At 45.4% G+C, this 12893-nt stretch overlaps 1 protein-coding gene across 2 annotated transcripts in view; it reads left to right on the top strand.

Moving 5' to 3' along the window:
* The window catches only part of PBX1 (PBX homeobox 1), a 281896-nt gene that overhangs the window by 136759 nt on the left and 132244 nt on the right, over nucleotides 1-12893 (top strand). The window lies entirely within an intron of this gene.

Raw genomic sequence — 12893 nt, 5'->3', positions numbered from 1 at the left:
CGTGAGGCTCAGGCTGTTCCCAGGGTCACTGAGATGAGTCGTATTTACTCAATTTTATTTGCATGGCCCCATTCTGATAGATTTGCTATATTTATGAATATAATTTTGCATTTACCCTCCCGCACCAGAACTTCCATATTTGAGTTGACTGTTCATTTTGAGTTGGCTGAGTTGTGTTTGAGTGTGCGTGTGCCCTCACAGGGCTATACGATGAGTATGCACAGGCATATATGTATATATCTGTCTCCATGTGCCTGGCCATCCTGTTCCCATGGTCTCTTAGAGAGACTTTGTTCCAAAGTGCAGAGACTTCTTGTGCCAGTTCCATGGACCACCGGCCATATAATGTCTTTTGATGTTTAAAAACCTGGTGTTTGCAAGTATCTATTTATCCCTCTCTAACTTGTTCCGCTGTGTTTTCTAAATGCGGGAAGGTAGGGGCACTTGAGAATGGTGGTGCAGAGTTGGGAGAGAGAGGGGAGTGTTTTAGTCAAGCTGGGTTGTGTGTCATGGATTCCTGGGTACAGGTTCCTTTATCTGTTGTTAACTTATGGTGGTGGGGCTGGGAGAGGGAGAGGGGAAGAGACCCTTTGCCCCTTAACACTGCCCCTCCCAAACGCACATAAATACACACGAACACACACACACTGACTCTTTGCTGATTATCGTGAGCCTAAACTCGTTTCATCTGAGATGACCTGTTAACCAAGAGCCCAAGCCTCCATGGGACAGCTTGGGTGTCTGCCCCTGCTGGTCAGAGCCACTGTGTCCTCACTGGCCGTTCATCAGAGTCTGGGAAGCTCTAGCCACTTGTGCTGGATTCGGCTTTCTGTCTGAACCCAGCAGCACAGCTGCTCTCAGGCCTGAGACATGTCTGGAAGGAAAAGGGATGGTTCCCCCTCTCCCTTTCCCTAAACCTCTCCTCCACACACGTCCAATAGCACTCCTGAGGACCCAGCCACCTTGTTACAATGGGCTCTGGCGTTCAGAGCAACTTTCCTACAAATCTCTTTTTATTGGCATTTCCTCCAATTTACCCATCCCTAAATTGCATTTGAATCAGTGGAGAGAAAGAGAGAGAAGAAGAGGGGAGGTTCCCCCCCTCCCCCCACTCTTGGAAAAGCAGCTCACAACCGGCTTTATTTGGTAAAATGCTGCAATAGATGCTTGTCAGAAATAATTTATTCCTGTTAGCTGTAATCTGAAGGAAAACAGATACAAGTCCTATAGTTAAAAAAAAAAAAAGTAAAGTAGTCTTGCTTTCGCTGACAGTACAAAGGTGTCATATACAAGAAGGATTGACACAGACCAAGGGGTCTTGTGGGAAATATGATAATAACTATAAAGAAGACAGATTATTCCCCAGTTGCCAACATTCAAACCTTTTTACAGTCAGTTCAAACATATAAAACTTTATTGCTCTAGCAGAAAGGGGAACAATTTCTGGTTGCACAGCTTTCCCAGGGCTGGGTTTATACTGTCTGTGTTATTGCTCTATAGTGGCATTTTAAAGTTTATTGAACAGGACTTTTACAATTGAAGGAAGTATATAAAACTGTAAATTTATTAGATTTTTCAGGATAAGTGCCCTTTCTAGTTGTGATCAAGAATTCGGAGCTGCGAGAAACTGCTAGTTACAAGACTTATTAATATTAAAGACTGAGGGTACGCACATTTTATACCTTGACTGATCGCACAAATAATATTATTATATTACTGAACATCAGAGCTCTGATGCTATGGAATTGGATGGATACACACATGTAGGACTTTAAATGCCAGACGTGTCTATTTTTCACTGGCTAAAAAGTTAGCTTTTGTTATATCTTACTTTATTTGATTTTAACACAATTGGTTAGGATACTCTCCTTGTTCAGTGAAGGGTGTCTCAGGGTAAATGTTTTTTTTTCTGAGATCCTTGCTGATTTTCCAGCATTTCTCACAGTTTGACTGTAATGCAACTACAGGTGGTAGATTTTAAGAGCACACTTTGTGGGGGGCGGGTAGGATGGGATGAACTGGGAGATTGGGGTTGACATATATACACTATTATGTATAAAATAGATAACTAATGAGAACCTGCTGTATAGCACAGGGAACTGTACCTAGTGCTCTGTGGTTACCTAAATGGGAAGGAAATCCAAAAAAGAGGAGATATATGTATACATATGACTGATTCACTTCACTATACAGTAGAAACTAACAACATTGTAAAGCAACTATACCCCAATTAAAATAAATAAGTAAATAAAAATAAAATTTAAAAAAGAACATATTTTAGGTGAAGTAATATATTGTAGCATCTACAAAACGCAACTGTTCTTTTCATAATCAAAATACTATTTAAAAAAATTCTCTTTTATGTTTTCCAGCTTCTCATTTTTCAAGTCTTTGAGGGACATGATTTGAGGAATTTTGAAATGTTTGTGATAATCCATATCCAGGTTTCCCAACCTCTGACCTTTTTAGTCCAGAAAATTCTATGTTGAGAAGGGCTATCCTGTGCACTGAAGATGTTTAGCTGCATCCCTGTTCACTACCATAGATGCCAGCAGCATCTCCATTCCTCCACTGTGACAACCATAAATGTCTCCAGACATTGCCAGATGTGCCCTGGGGGCGTACTCACCCCCTGTTGAGAAGCACGCTTTTATACGGTATTATGTCTTTGAAAAAAATAAATTTTACTCTAAATAAAAAATATGCGCTATGTCTGGTAATGAAAAAAAAACCCTATAGTTACCAAACATGATGAATGATAGGATTATTTACTTCCAGAAATATCTGACTGTGGACTTCTCTTAAATAATGTACTCTCCAAAGAACGTAACAGAACTCAAAAACCGTGCATATGATTTCTCAGAACTACATTGCTCTACAACAGGAAATGTCCTGTTTGCTCGCCTGTGTTGGAGGGTGTGTGTTTATAGGTATATCTGCTTATGAAACTGGATTGCATATTCTTTTTGTGTTATCTGTGATTCACCGCTATGTGTTTGCCTCTTTGATTTTTCATATGCATATGCAGAAACATATGCATATATATACATATATATGTTTATATTATGTGACTACACAGGGAAGGATTTGAGAAGTACAGAGACAGACAATTTTGATTATAATTTTCTCACTTGACAGCTTTAATTTTGAGGTACCATCAACTTGCCTTTAATTATCAATTTGTGTTCTAGCATTTTTTTAACCTCTTCAGAAGGTTTTATTAGTGGATACATTAAAAACATTCCAAGAAGTTGTTTATAGCACCTGTTCACCTTCATGCTACCTAATGTTATGCAAGTTGTCTGTGTGTGAATGGCACTTTGAACTGGGGTTTTGTGTTAATTTGCCTAATGGCCACAGCATTTACAGAAATAATTAAGATAATATGTTTTCAAAAGAGATTAAATTTTAAAAGGCATTTAGTTTTTGATTGCCTGAGTTTTGGAGTTCTACATTTTTTTTTTTTTTTTTTTTTGCGGTACGCGGGCCTCTCAGTGTTGTGGCCTCTCCCATTGCGGAGCACAGGCTCCGGACGCGCAGGCTCAGCGGCCATGGCTCACGGGCCCAGCCGCTCTGCGGCATGTGGGATCTTCCCGGACCGGGGCACGAACCCGCGTCCCCTGCATCGGCAGGCGGACTCTCAACCACTGCGCCACCAGGGAAGCCCCTTTCCTTCTTTTTAAAAATTCTACACACTTGTGACTTACTAAGTGGTATCTTGAAAGTGTCTTGAATCTGTTGTTCTTTTCTCTCCCTCTGGCCTCCGATGGCTGGGTAGTGTTAGCCATATGACAATGTGTCTTTTCTTCTTTTCTCGCCATCTCTGTAGGTGCATCAGGGTTTTTTTTTTTTTGTGAAGATGTGTGACATCCTTAAGAAGTACGGTGTAACTCAGTTTATTCCCTAAATGTGTTTCTGAGAAGCTAGGTATAAATTGCATGAATGGAAAGTAAATCATATTAGAAATCTGCTTGTGCTTCTGGCTAAGACACCTATGATGATTCTCATAATAAACCAAAAGATCTGTTCACAAGCACCCCTTTAGTTACATCTGGCTTCCTTGAATCATAATACACCTTGCTTGAATGTTTAGACTACCTGTGTCCATGCCAGTGTGGTGTTTGTTGTGAAACACACACACGTAACATACCTGCCTTTAAACTTGACCTTCAGAGAATGTGTTGGCCCCTATTTGAGGGACTGCCACCCCTACAAATGATAGCCTCAATGCTTTTCAAGGTTAGATAATACATACAGTCGAGGTTAGATAATAAATACGGTCTTATTATGATTTAAATCATAAAAAGAACCTGAAAGATGTGAACACACTGAGTCAGGCATCCGCAACCCACCCCTCCAAAGCATTTAGGGTGAAGAGGGAAAATCTTCATCAAGTCTTGTTACCCTTTTGGATTTCTAAATCCTACTTCCAGGTACCACAGAGGAGGCGGCAGCAATGCCATCTTAGAAAAACCCTCAACCAAACAAAAGAAGCCAACAAAAGAAACTAAAGAACCCTAACCCCAGTCACAGCTAAATTCCCAGGACGACTTAGGTCCTATACTTATCCTGAGTTCCTAGACCTTCTCGGCAAGTTTGCCATCTTCAGGGGCGAGTTGAAAGGGACTGTGAACTCTTCAGAGGCTGAAAGGGAACCAGCAGGAGCAACATGAAACAGCAAATGTCAGGGAAGTCAGGAAGCCCTGAATCTTTTATGAGACCTTGGATATTCTGATCACAGCTCCACTGACACCGAGATTGGAATACAGATTACAAGAGGGAGTGTCCGTGACATGAAGCCCAGGCTTAAATCTTCCCAAGGTTTTAACGTGGCTTACCATATGAATACTTTGTTATTTTATGTGGCAGTGTTCCCACAGGAGGCCAGGAAAGAGAGCGCTGACTGAGCCAGGGGTAGGACAGGTCTAGAGGTGGGAGGGAGGAGAACAGGATTGTGGCTAACGCCATTGTGGGGTGTGTGTGTGTGTGTGTGTGTGTGTGTGTGTGTGAGTGTGAGAGAGAGAGAGAGAGAGAGAGAGAGAGAGAGAGGGAGGGAGGGAGGGAAGGACAGAGAAAGGGAGAGAGAGAAATAGAGAGAACAAATGCCCGCCTCATATAAGACACTGATACTAAAACCACTAGGGCTGTTTATGAATTCATGAAAGCTTCACAATGAAAGGAAGGAAAGAAAAGAGGAAGAGACCCCCCGTGCTGAAATGAATTTTATGCTCAAGAGCTTATCTTGGGAACGCAAATAGGTTTAAGAGTCTCCAAACTAAGATGCCCTTTTTGGAAAAAGGGGAAGAAAAAAACCCAACGGCTTTGGAGCCTGGAAGCACAGTGAAAGGATGTGGAAATGAGAAGCTGCTGCTCCCATGGGGGGAGCCACGTGTCCTGCTGCAGTGACGTTGTGGGCCGGAGGGAGGTCATCTGGGTGTTCGCCCTTAAGCTGGTTTAATTTCCAGCAGGGATCCCGGTGAGGACTGCGGACCAAGCAGATGCTCTGCATTGTCTTGATGGTGGGGTGGGGGTGGGGGGTGGATCATGGCAGGCAGGGGCTGGCAGAGCCCCAGAGAGACGCAGGCGCCATGGGGCATGTAGCGAGGTCCATGGAGTGCTAGACTTCGAACTGCTTTGCCAGAACAAAACTTGGCAGCAGATTTGAGAGTCTGGATTTTGCTTTTCCGCACATGTCCACATCTGGTAGGTCGTGCTATCTCATAGCCAATCTGCAAGTCAGTTAGGTGAGGTGGAGTGACCCCAGCCTAAGGCAGGCCACAGAGGCCGAGGCTGAGTGACTAAGTGACCGTTGGAGCCCCAGCACAATGGAGATCCGAACCGGGGGTCCTTGACGCAGCCCTTTCTTTGATCAGAGCGCATCGACTACCATAGCAGCTCTGGAAGGGGTGGATGGGGATGAATAAGGGGTAGTTATTCACAAGCAGGAAACATTTATGTGTCAGGTGACTTCTATGTGTCAGGCACTGGGCTAAGTGCTTTTAACACATTTCATCTTCACAATACACCTATGGCACAGGTACTCTGATTATTCCCATTTCAGAGATGGAGAAACTGAGGCTAAGGCAGAGTTAGAAGTGTGGTAGAGCCAGATGTGGAATCTAGGCTATCTCCAAAGTACTTGGCCTTGAACACCCACTGGGCAGGTTTGGGCTGAATCTGTCCCTTCATTTCAGGCAGCATTTACTGGATGCTTACTCTATGCTGGGTTCCATGCTAGGGGCTAGGGGTCAAGACAGGAGGAAGACAGCGCCCTGGTCCTTCAGGTTGTCACAGTTATGGGGACACCCAAGTACATCAGCAATGGCAGTGGTGTCATAGATGCTCTGAGACGGTTGGACACAGTCCTCATGGGGCCCAGCAGCCCATAGTGCAGTAGTGCAGTGGGGACAGGATGGCTGCAGCCCACCAACTTCTTGTTGACAAATGATCACATTTGTCAACATCGACTACCCGGAAGGCTCCACCTGAGAGAGCTGGCCTTCTTTCTATGACAGTGGAAGCTTCTCAGAAGAAGAGGGCTATGGACAAAATGAGAAGCAGACCCTGCAGAAAAATAGGCCCAGCTGCTTGTCTCAGGAAATCCTCTAGTGTTGTGAGCCCGAAAGTGTGGAAGAACAAAGCTGGGTCCATTGAAACAGAAAGAATAAGAAAACAAAAAATAGCAAAGGGAAGGGAAAAAAACACTTTAAGTTGAATAAACTACCGCTGAGCCGACTCAGGAGTTCAGAGGGGGATTCTCATGTTTCTAGGATATTTCCAGTTTCTGATGGCAATTAGGGAAAGACCGCTGTAACCTTGAAACTTGGTCTGGAGGGACTGAGCTTAAGACCACCAAGACATTGCACACAGACCACCCACTGCAGACTTTCTTGCAGAGATCTGCTGGCCAGTCTTTTGATAATTCTGCAAGGCAACCTAAGCCATATTTTGTTGGGAGAGTGGGAGAGCGAAGGCAGGTGTTGAAAAGCCATGAAAAAAAAAGAAAACAAAAATATGCCCGAGGCTCGTTTCAGCTGGCAGCAGAATTTCCCTCCTCTTTTCTTTTTGATTTTGATATTATTACAGGAACATTACCACGGACTCAGTTTTCACTTGACAGTGAAATACCAGAAGTCAGCTTGGGGCCAGAGTGCTTTGTCGGTCCTGGGGGGTGGGCTTCCCCTGAGCCCCTGTAAATCTGAGAGAGGATTGCACGAGGATGGAGTGGTGGTGGAGCTAGTCGTGGGCCTCCAGAGGCCCCTGGGAAAGGATGCTTCCTGGATGTGAGCTGCTCAGGACCAGGAGATGCTGGAGTTGTAGAGATGCAGCCAGGAAGCAGGTCACTTGGGTGTGAATCGTAGAATTGTTTTGAGGGTCAAATCAGCAAATGTATGTAGAACGCATCCACCAGTGCTTGGCACGTACACCCGTGCTCAGTAATATCAGCTATTGTTACCGTGTCTTCCTGGGCAAAGCAATATCCTTTCTCTGCAGAATTGGAAACTGATGTCAAGAAAAGAAGGACGACATTGTGGCTGGAGGGAATTTCTTTTTGGTTCAGTTATCTTTTTTTCCTTTTTCTCCTTTCGGTTCTCTCTTTTCCTCTTTATTCGAAGGCCACCAGAAGTTGAATTTAAACTGGGGGACTCCTCCAGTGCTGTTGAATTTGTTGAGTGTGTGCATGGGCAGTGGAAGGTGCTGGTTTTCTATGGTAAAAGGGAAAGGCCACTTGAGGGTTTACGGAGGAAACAGAAGAGGGCCAGGAAAGGAAGACCACGTTGAAGGTGTTTAATTGTTTGAAATATTGACACATGTGGATGCCTAACAGAAGAGTGAAGAGTGGCAGCTGAGTCCAAGGTGGGGACAGCCGTGCTTATCTTCCTCGGATTTGGAATCCACCTGTTCTTGTTGACCCCATCTGGCCAGCCAGGTGTGAGCCCAGGTAAGGCAGCAAACAGCAACGGCAAGAACAACAGGACAGGTGCCACCGAGTGAGTCTGCTGCAGGATGCGAGAGACACGCTCATCTCGCTCTACCCTCTTGCTATCGGCTCTTTCTCCCTCTTCCTTCCACTCTGTTTCTAGTGACACATGAGGGGGAAAGATTGCATCACCCTGTGAAAGAACGGGGAGGTGGTGGTGTTGGCCACGGGCTAGCAGCAGTGACCCAGGGCTGAGCTGTCAGCAACCGCGATGTCTGCTGACCTGGAAACATAGATGAACCCTTTCACCGAAACTTTTATCATCCCAGTTTTCTCTTTTGGGGATACCCCCCTGCCTACCCTCCAGCGCTACAGATGGTTGAATTTCTGCGACAAGCCTGAGGAGCAAGTCGGTCCCAAAAGAGGAGGGGGAGAAAGCAGATTGGGGAAATTGCTTTCAGGACACAGAATCCCTACAAACCTGGGCTTCTCCCACACACACGCGTAATCTTGGTTGATGTCTATGTCTACCTGTGAAAAGTTGAAGGAAATAATATACACGCTCTGTTAGAAACATTCAGCCACCACGTATGGAGGGCTGGCTCTCTGCTGGGCACTAGGATGTGGCATTCCTAGGCTGGGTTGGGGGGTGGGTCTCTGAACAAGAAGCCTGGCTGTGGGGCAGGAGATCAGGGTGCGGCGAGAGGATGGGTTATTGAAATTGAACTGGGGGCCGAAGGGTAGAAAGAACTGTATCGGTCACCACCACCATCACCGGCCCCCGCTTTCTACTTTGCTGTTTTTTCTTGTTGTTGTTTTCGCCTGTAAGAGAATCAGAAGGGTCCCATCTGCCTTCTAGGGAAGGGTCATGCTTGGTAACTGGTAACATCTGGGGCAGGGTCTAGTTCATTATGCCACCCAGAATATCAAAGCCGTTTAGGCACTGGAAACCAGGGAAGGAAGAAGGGATTATAAAAAAAAAAAAAACAAAAAAAAACCCTTGCTGCCAATCGGGTAGCTCTCTGTCTGCCGTCTGCAGGCTGCCGCTACCCACTCGTTACAATTAAAATGAAGTGTCCGTCAGCGACTATCTTCTCTGTGTGGCCCATATGTTTCTGAGCTGATACTGTCCGGATTATTCTGTTCGGGAAAACGATAACGGCTGTTTATAACCTTGGCAAAGACTGAGGCCTAATCAGGCTGGAGCACATTTTCACCGACTGGCTGATAACAGGCTGTTAGCAGTCTTCTCGCTGGGGAGAGATAGGCCCAAAATAAGCAGATCTGTGAGCACGGGAGCCCAGTCAAGTGGTGCACACTCTGGCCCCGGCTTTATTTTTAGATTCCCTTTTCCCGGTTGGTATCAGAAGGCACAGAGGAAGGAGGTGGGGTGGGTGCCCCCATGGGGGTCAGAGGGAGGCAGTGGGGGAACTTTAATCAGCATGAGAGGCAGAGGGTGAGCCCGGCTCTCTGTGCTCTGGGCTCCCCTCAAATGAGGGAAAACACGTGCAGGTCTTAGGAGACAAAGGAAGGGATGGGGCTGAGTTTCCTGGCCTGGTGTGTGGGCCCCGAGGCCTGTTCGGCTCAGTGTCTCCCAGCTGCTGGAGTCTCCGTCTGGGCCAGCAGGCATGGGTGCTGGGTGCTTTCCACGTTCTCTCCTGCTGTAGGGACCGACCTTGACTATCGGACTTAAGTCACATCGTGGGCCTCTTGAGGGCGTCCCTCCAGAGTCACTTTCCCTGCCCAGCTCATCCTCACGCAGGTGTGGAGAGCAGACAGTGGGTTAGAGTTAAAGGGACGCGGGTGCGGAGAGGACCCACGGAAAGGTCCATGGGTGCGGAGATTGAGACATCGACTGACTGAGGCTCAGGGAGGTGTGTAAACTGAGGCCCCACGGAACCATGGATTAATAGCTGATACTCAGCCCCCAGGGGGGAGCTGGAAGTTTTCAGAGAGGTCCAGATTTCTGCCTCTCGCTAAAGCCTTCAAGGAAAGGCCCTTTGAACTTGTCCCTATAAAAACCAAATCGACAGCTAGCTTTCGCTTCTAGACCTCATTCTCCAAAAGGACAAGTTACCTCTGGGCCTTCCTTGACATGCGTGTGGTTCTAGAAGAGTTAGGAATTTGAGATGCAAAGGTATGTATATGATGTCAAGTATAGGATGTCAAGCGTGTGATGAAAATAAAAAGTAGGAGGGAAGATACAATCGTGACAGGCAGCAAATGTCCTAAGAAGAAGCAAGTGTGAAGGTATTGTTTGCATTAGACAGTGGAAGTCTTGTATTTTGTCTGTTTATTCTGCATAAAGCTTTTTATCCTAAAGCGCATTGGGTGTTTTACTGTCTACTCTGCTTGTCTGTCTGTCTCCATCACTTGCCCCCTCTTCCTGTCCTCTCTTGCTCTCTGAGCAGCTGCCTGATTCCTGACTCACTTTTGTCTGCCTAAGACTGAAAGGGTAGAATCAGGTGGTGGGAAAGCGGGACAAGGAGACCCATGCACGGGGGAGGGGAGGCGTTCACAGGGGCACACAGATTGAAGTAGGCACAGAAGGCAGCAGAGAGCATTATTACCATTATCATGCTAATCTGTTTACAAGGCCCCCTTTATTCATTAATCTTTGAATAGCAGAACCATGCATGCAGCCTGAAATAAGAACCACCTGTGCCTCTAGGAACAAAAAAATAAGAGTGTTAAGGACAAATGGAAGCAGGAAGGAAAAAATTAAATATAAGCAAAAGGCTTTAAACCTAATCTTTCTGTCATTTAGATCTTCACACGTATGATTTTATAGCTCACATACTGCAAAAGTGGCCAGCTGATTGGCAATTTAGGAGACACCCCCCCAAGTTCTGAGAAAAATCTGAAAATGTAATAAAAGTATTACATGGTCTGTCTTTAAAAATCCAAACAGAGGTTTTTCTACACTAATTTTTATTCTTCTTTTTTGGAAGTTAGTACCCACACGTGGAATAGAAATGAGTTAACGCTTGAGATTCACTGGGTAACTCGATAATCTTTTACATTATCTTCACAAAATTCATAGTAATATAATATAGAAAGCTAATACTGAAAGGGACCTTGCATGTGATCTCGTTCAATCCTCTGTCTATTAAACCTTTAATTAAGAGTTCTTTACACATAGTCCAAACCTGCATTTGTCACATCACACACAGACTGGTTACATTATCTTTGGAGCAGTTATTCTTACACGGAGCAACATAGCTCTTGCAAACACTTAGTACCCTGTGTTATACAATTAACAGGGACTGAAGGGAGATGTAGGGGAGGGCTTCAGCTTTCTTTGCCATTGTTGCTAAGATGGCAGAGATACCAGCTAGAAAGTCCGTAGAAGACATATCCCACCTAGAACTAAGCATGTTCTAAGAAGAGATACAACAATGCCAACGGAATGGAATGGCTTCCATATTCCTTTAGGTAGGACTGCAAGTTAGCTAAATAATAATTCTTATTAAAAGATATTCCCTTGGGCTTCCCTGGTGGCGCAGTGGTTGAGAGTCCACCTGCCGATGCAGGGGACGTGGGTTCGTGCCCGGGTCCGGGAAGATCCCACATGCCGCGGAGGCGGCTGGGCCCGTGAGCCATGGCCACTGAACCTGCGCGTCCGGAGCCTGTGCTCCGCAACGGTAGAGGCCACAACAGTGAGAGGCCCGCGTACTGCAAAAAAAAAGATATTCCCTTTGTCGAAAGGTTTAGTTCTTCAGTTCTAACCACCAAACCTTATTGGTCACTAGTTGTAGAGTCCTAGAATCTCAGAGCTGTAGGGACCCCCTCTAAAGACCTGCCTCCTTATTTTTCAGAGGAGATTGGAGCACCAAAGAAGGGACTGGACCAGGGCTAGAACTAGGACGTCCTACCTTCCAGCTCAGTGTTTTCCATCTATATGATGACTTTATGATTTAGTTATAGGATGAAGCATTTAAAATAAATCCCTTAAGTGTCCATGCCACTGTTTACTCATCTGTAAAATGAGCATTGTAATTTCCCAATTGATTTTTAAGTTCCTCCAGAGCTGGGACTCTGCCATCCATCTCAGTATTTCCCAAGGCACCAAGCTCTTCCGGTGCTTCGCACACAGAGTTGCTCAATACATGTTGACTATTGAATAATTGACTGAATGAATGAATACGACTTTTAATTGGACTTCTCAAGCGATGCTTCTTTCATTAAATGATTTTTCTCAGTTGTGTGCCCATTCTTAGCCATTCATTTCTTAAATCTCTTTCAGGGAAAGCAGTGAAAAATGATGATGTCGTCTTTGGTGGTTCTAATGGAGAACCTTTCAGTGCCGCAGAGACCTGATTACAATCATGGAAGTGTTGTTGTGGTTGTTTGTTTTCTTTGCAATTAGTTGTTCACGGAGCCTTCGGAAGGCTTAGTGATCTGAGGGTCCTTTGACTTCGAGGTTCTCAGCAGCAGGGTCAGTCCATTCTTAGTAACCCAAGAACCCTCTCCAGCAGATTGCTGTGGGATCTTTTCATTTTTCCTGAAGATAGAAGGGGAACTTATAGGGGACTATGGATGGGGACTTGATCTAACTTGTTTCCTGCTATATTCTAGTGCCTAAATAATACCTGGATCATAGTAGGAACTCAGTAAGTGGATGAATTCAATGTACACAGGTCCGCTTTTGCTTCTCTAGCCCGTGCCTTCGATGTGGGAAGCTGGACTGGGGGACTGTTGTTAGTTTTCTTTCTCAGTCTGTGAATTATCTGAGTCTGTTCCTCTGACTCAGAAACCCTGGCCAGGATAAAGTCTTCCCCTGAAAGCATAAATTCTGTCAGTCCATTAAAAATCTGTATCTTTGGACCTATAACTCACACTGCCAGGGCCCTTTGATTCCAACCCTCTTCTCATCACCACCCATGAGATGACCTCCCACAAAGGCTGGTTGCCCTCTTAGGCTTCTGAGAGCAGCCATTCAGAGAGGTCAGAATCTAAGGCAGAGAGATTA

The sequence above is a fragment of the Monodon monoceros genome, unplaced genomic scaffold (assembly GCF_005190385.1).
Source record: "Monodon monoceros isolate NGI ecotype Baffin Bay Population unplaced genomic scaffold, NGI_Narwhal_1 Super_Scaffold_18, whole genome shotgun sequence".
NCBI classification, from domain to species: Eukaryota; Metazoa; Chordata; class Mammalia; order Artiodactyla; family Monodontidae; genus Monodon; species Monodon monoceros.
The sequence above is the reverse complement of the archived record's forward strand: the minus strand, read 5'-3'. Positions and strand labels throughout refer to the sequence as shown.